This window comes from Pholcus phalangioides, unplaced genomic scaffold, assembly GCF_987345545.1.
Source record: "Pholcus phalangioides strain wild (caught in Gottingen) unplaced genomic scaffold, Ppha-v1.0 ptg000017l_1, whole genome shotgun sequence".
In the NCBI taxonomy this organism is placed as follows: domain Eukaryota; kingdom Metazoa; phylum Arthropoda; class Arachnida; order Araneae; family Pholcidae; genus Pholcus; species Pholcus phalangioides.
Window position 1 is genome coordinate 49,822,142 of NW_028301610.1, and position 6,069 is coordinate 49,828,210.

Here is a 6,069-nt window from a genome sequence, read left to right on the forward strand (position 1 = left end):
GACGAAAACGGGACACCCAAATATGTATAATTATATACTATTTCAAGTTGGGAATTCCGTAGTCTTCCACTTCTCAGCATTTTTCAATTTACCAGCGCGTCTGAATACCATGACCTTGGTTTTATCAACATTTATTTTTAACCGAAATTCCTCACACAACCTATCAAGTATAGTTATTTTTCTTTGTAAATTTATTGGCGAGTCCCCCAAAATTACTAAATCGTCAGCAAAAAATAGAGAATGAATTGAGGTTGCTGAACTAAGTTGAATAGGAGAAATGTCAGAGTTATTGAAACGGTTTATAAGTTCAACAATGTACAAAGAAAATAAGGTTGGGCTTAAAATTTCTCCCTGCAAAAGTCCTTTTTGAATATAAATTTTATCAGTAGAACCAAGGTCAGTTCTTATTGTTAGTGAAGCTTTGCGATAAATATCTTTGATCAAATGCACGAAGCGAGAACTCAAACCAAATCTACTTAAAACATAAAGGATCCCATGGTCTATATGCTGTCAAATGCATTGTTGAAATCAACGTACAAGACATAAAATCTACCGCGAGGTCTAGAAAGCTTCTCTTGTATTATACAGTTGAGTGCAAAGATCTGATCGGCAGAGCTGTAATTTTGTTTAAAACCAGCTTGTTCTTCCGGAATGAGCTTGTTTGTCTGTAGTCATTTTGTCAATCTATCAATCAAAATAGACGTGAACATACAAGATTCATTGAAAGACTGGTTATCTGTGGAGATGAAGATTACAAGGAAGAAAATTGATCACTGCCCCCACCCCCCGGGGGACTCGAACCCCGGTCTCTCGATTGCCGGACGAGTGCTCTACCATCTAAGCTATGGAAGCAGATAGAATATTTCAACCTTGGAGCGTATATATGTGTTGAAAGGCACCGTACATGGCGTCAACAATAAACTAATAGCTCGTGAATGACATACGCCAACCAAATGGCCAACCATGCATTTAGAAAAGTCCTCTCCACTTGTCAATACAACCAGATCAGACCAGAATGAAATTTTTCTTCCCGGGCCATCTGCGGGCTTACAAATTGCAGCCTCGGGGGCTACGTATGAAGAGAAAGACAAGAGAGTATGTGTTTTCTTTTCTTTGTGCATGTGTAAAGGAAAGTTTGTCAAAATTCGGGATGGTCAGTTAACTTTAATGACTGGTCTGGTAACACGATATGCAGGTAAATTGCGCCACAACCTTCTGTTAGTAGTTTTAACATTTGAAGAAGACAGAGAAGATAAGCTGTGAAGAATTATTATTATTTTTTTTTTGTATTTTGTTTTCCATTTCCGCCGTACAATGCGACAAGTTTTGTGATTTTTTGTGGGGAGGTGAAGAGAAGGTGAGGGGGATAGCAGACGAATGTTAGTGTTTTGTTGGGGGGGGGGAAGAAGGTGACATTACATTACATTACAAGTAACAACAACACAGGTGAAATTCTCTTGCTCTGATTGCCGGTATAAAAATGATTGAGAAAAAATGAAAATTTGCCATGGAGTGAGAGAAATTTCCGCCCGGAGGGCAAATTTATGAAAATACTATACAAACAATTTTTCTGGGATAATGATTCTTCTACATGATTAAATAATGGGAATAGATTACGTTAGAACTTGATTATATAAAATATACTGGGTTAAGATATACTATGTACAAGGGACATGCTGCCGTGAAGCTTGCAGCGAGCGGTCCCCCTCGAGATGGGGAAATTCTGCAGGGAGGCCGACTTTACACGGTAGGCCTTTTCCGCTAAGCCTTTTTTTGGTGTAAGTGAGGGAAGCCCTTCGCATCTATAATAGTAATAAAAACTTTCTCTTTTTTTTCCCCTTCCCGCAGCGCCCTCTGACGAGGAAGAGATCAGCTGTTGGCAGCAGGATAATTCCTTCTTTTCTCTCTCTGTGACCTTGACGGTGGTCGTTCGTGACGTCAGGGGAGGGGAGTGTTTTCTCTCTTTTTTCTGCTTGGATGTGATTCTGCTCTGCCTGGGATGAGCGATTTTTGGAAAGAAGACTCTTTAATAGGGGTTACTCCCCTTTATTTGTTTATGTTGTTCAGCGAAGATGCTATGAGATGTGTATATCGGATGTGTGTGTGATTTCAAAGCTCATGCCACTTGAAGAGACCAGATTTGCTTTGGCCTCCGGTATTTCCACACTTCGTCAGTGGCGTAGTCTACAATACAATATTTCTGATGTGATTCGCTCATCCTATCGAACTGGCTTTGGTTGATTTCAAGAATATAAGGCCAGAGGTGCGAAATTTGTAGATCGATGGCGGATGTTGATGTTCCGAAGATACCAGGGGGATTTCACAAGTTGTCTAAGTATTTTGTTTTGACGAACTTGTAGGCCCTTAATGTTTAGTTTCCGGGCATGGGCCCAGACTGGTGAGGCATATAACATTGTGGGGCGCAGAATTGATTTGTAGAGGATGGTCTTATTTTGTGTTGACAGCTTAGCTTGTGGGAAGGTGATTTTGTTTAACATTCCCATGACGTTAACTGTTTTATTCCTGGCCATTTGTACGTGTTCTCGAAAGAGAAGTTTCTTATCCAGGATTACACCAAGATATTTGACTATTTGTACAGGGGGGAGCCTATGTCCTCCGAAGCGAAGAATGTGCCTTGGAAGTTTCGTTTTCCGGGAGAACCACATAAACTGGCACTTGTTAAAGTTCATGCTCACATCGGAATCGGTACACCACTGTTCGATGTCCAGGGCTGCGTCTTGGAGGTTCCATAAGGCGTAAGCAGGTTTTCTGCGGCTGCAGAGGACAGCAGCGTCATCCGCAAATAAAGCAAGGATGCCGTTTCTTGGGGTGGATAAGTCGTTTATATATATATAAACGACTTTTTATATATTACAAAGCAGAAAAAGCTGTGGGCCAAGAACGCTTCCCTGAGGGACTGATGCTCTTACGGGTCTTGTAGAGGAGAGACTCTGCCCAATTTTGACCTGGAACGTTCTGCCCATGAAGTAGTTGAAGAAAAACAAAATGTAGAATGGTGGGAAGTTCATATTTATGAGTTTGGCAAGGAGCGTCACATATTCACATTTGTCAAAGGCCTTTGAGATGTCACAGAATAAGGCGGTGACAGAGTCCTTGTAGTTGAAGGCGTTTGTTATGAATTCTGTGACACGCAGCAATTGTTTCACACAGGAGTGTTCAGGTCGAAACCCATGATGCTCAGGGTGAATTATATTGTTTGTTTCTGTGTAGTGTGTAAGCCTAGAGGCTACGACTCTCTCAAAAAATTTCGAAAAATTTTTGAGAAGCGATATTGGGCGATAAGAAGTGGCTACATCAGGGTCCGTCCCAGGTTTATGAAAGACTCGGATGACCGCATGCTTTCAGGGGACCGGAAAGTGATTGATATTGATGGAGGCGTTGAAAATGTTTGTGAGTGTGGTCAAGTGATTGGGTGCCATGAGTTTTAAAGCCTTGTTGCTAATGCCGTCGGCTCCCGGTGCTTTTTTGGGGTCCAGTTTTTTAATTGGTGTTTTTAATTCGTCTTCATTTGTGTTATCCATGTTACCAGGGAAATTTTCTCTGTAGTATCGAATATAGGCAGATACTCGTTGGCATGTGTTGATTGTCATCTCTCGTGGTTGCGCCCTATTCGGGGAGAATTGCCTTTCGTATGAATCGGCAAATGTTTCTGCTATGTCTGTTTCAGAGAAAACGAAACCATTACCTTTCTTGATTTTGGTGAGACGTGTTTGTGGGGGTCTACAGATTTTCCCCCCAGGCTCGCCATAAGTTGCCGTATTCAGCTGTAGCGTTCCCAATGAAATAAGAGAAACGGTCGTTTGTGTAGTCGGCAACGTCACGTTTAATTTCGCTCTGTAGGCGGTTTAGGAGCAATTTGTCTATGCGCCGTCGATAACGTTGCCAGTTCTTTCTGATTCGATTCTTAAAATTAATTTTTTGAAGGATGTCCTTTGGAAGGCCATAACGGAGGTCAGTGAAGTGAATTTCACTAGAGGCGAGTTCAATGGCCTCCTGGAAGCGTTCAGAGAGTTGGGTAACGGCATTGTCAATGTGTGTGGGCGTTTCCTCCGTGATTGTATTGATCTCGTCATTTTCTGTAATTTCTTGGAATTTGGTCCAGTCGTTGCGTTTAGTGATTTTTTTGGTACGTGGGATGTGAAAGTCAACCTCGAAGAACACAGGGTTGTGGGGGGAATTGAGTGTGACTTTTGTGTGAGTGTGGATATCACAGAGAAAATTTTTTGATATCCCGAAGTCAATTACATCGGGTGCGTGCTCGGGGCAGCCCGGAATATGTGTTGGTGTGGGGGATGAGTGAACTTGAAGGAATTTATTCAGGCAGAACCGGCGTAGGGCAGCACCGTGTTTGTTCCTTTTTTTACTGCAGAAAAGGGGGTCTTTACTGTTCCAGTCGCCCCCTACGAAAACGGGGTTGTTGGTGTCGAAGATAGCGTTTAGATTTACGTCTATTTTGTTTCTGGGCGGCTTATAGATTGAGCAGAACGTGAATTTATTTCGCTCAACAAATATTTCTACTGCTATGGCCTCCATCTCGTTTGAGGCGGGTAGTGTGATATTTTCAAAGGGGATTGTGCTTCGCACGTATACTGCGACTCCACCGCCCCTGTTTAGAGTTCTGTCCCTGCGGGCCATTGTGAATCATTGCAGTTTCGGTTTGTTGCTAGGTAACAGTCAGGTTTCAGAGAGCATTACAATGTCTAATTGAGCTCGATGCACCTCCTCTTGGAGTTCTTTCAGGCTGTTTTTGAGACCATTACAGTTCCAAGCCATAATACGCAATGGTCTTGGGGGGGGGGGGGGGCATTTGTTGTTCGAGCTATTGTTGAGCAGTGATTGTAATAAAAGAATTAAAGTTGTGATGTCCTCTTTTTTTAATTGAGTCAGTTGGTGAACGAGTGTTTCCGGAATGGAGTCCGTGGTGGGTGCGGCCGCCCGTTTGGGAACGCTGGGGTTCGTCGTGCAGCTCTGGGCGCTCATTTGGGCTTCGGGACCAGGAATTGTGATCTGGGCCGGATTTATAGTGTCGGATACGCCACTCGATGTGGGGTTTTCGGCTGTGGGGAGCGTCTCGAGAGCGTCTTCAAACGGCTCTTCGTCCGAGTCAATTTCTTCAGTGCCAAGTACATAATAATTGTAGGCTGCTGTTGCTGCCCGTTTGCTTGTGTCCATTACCTCTAATTTTGAGGATAATTCATTTGTGGGGGTTTGTTTATATTCCTTGGCCATCGGGTGCGGGCCGGGCCTGATTTCGTTGTGCATTGTCAATTGTTTCTCTTGGTTTTTTTTCGCCTGTTGGGCAATAGTTTGTTTTATTGTGGATTGTGGTTGCGGCCCTGTCTCGGGCCCTTGGGGCCGGGAAGGACGAATTGTTAGGGTGTCTGTTCCAAGAGTAAAGTTCTCCTCAAGTTCAGCGACTTGTCAATACAAGATTCATTGAAAGACTGGTTATTTGTGGAGTTGAAGATTACAAGGAAGAAAATTCATCACTGCCCAACCATGCATTAGAAATGCTTGGCCATCTGGTTTGCGTATGTCATTCACGAGCTATTAGTTGATTGTTGACGCCGTCCATTTACGGTGCCTTTCAACACGTATTTACTGCTTCCATAGCTTAGATGGTAGAGCACTCGTCCGACAAGCGAGAGACCGGGGTTCGAGTCCCCATGGGGGCAGTGATGAATTTTCTTCCTTGTAATCTTTATCTCCACAAATAACCAGTCTTTCAATGAATCTTGTATTGACGTGGAGAGAATTTTTCTAAATGCATAGATGGGAACAGAGTTTAAACTGACAAGATACTAATGATATCGGGCGGTAATTGGATGGTAGAGAGCGATCACCTTTTTTATAGATCGGCAGCACCATGACTTCAAGCCAATCTTTTGAGACGTAGGTTTTATCTAGAAAATTATTAAAAAATTTTGAGCAGTAAATTTATACCAATGGGGGGTTAGATTGATTAGAAATTAATTTTACTATGAGATCCCTTCCATGTGCTTTGTTAATTTTAAGATTTGTTAGAGCTGTATTTAGTTCGGGAAGTGA

At 42.7% G+C, this 6,069-nt stretch overlaps 1 non-coding gene across 1 annotated transcript; it reads left to right on the plus strand.

The window, feature by feature from the left end:
* Positions 1 to 5,624: 5,624 nt before the first annotated feature.
* Positions 5,625 to 5,696, plus strand: TRNAV-GAC (transfer RNA valine (anticodon GAC)). The gene has a single exon. It is a non-coding gene; the product is annotated as a tRNA-Val (tRNA).
* The last annotated feature ends 373 nt before the right edge of the window (positions 5,697 to 6,069 follow it).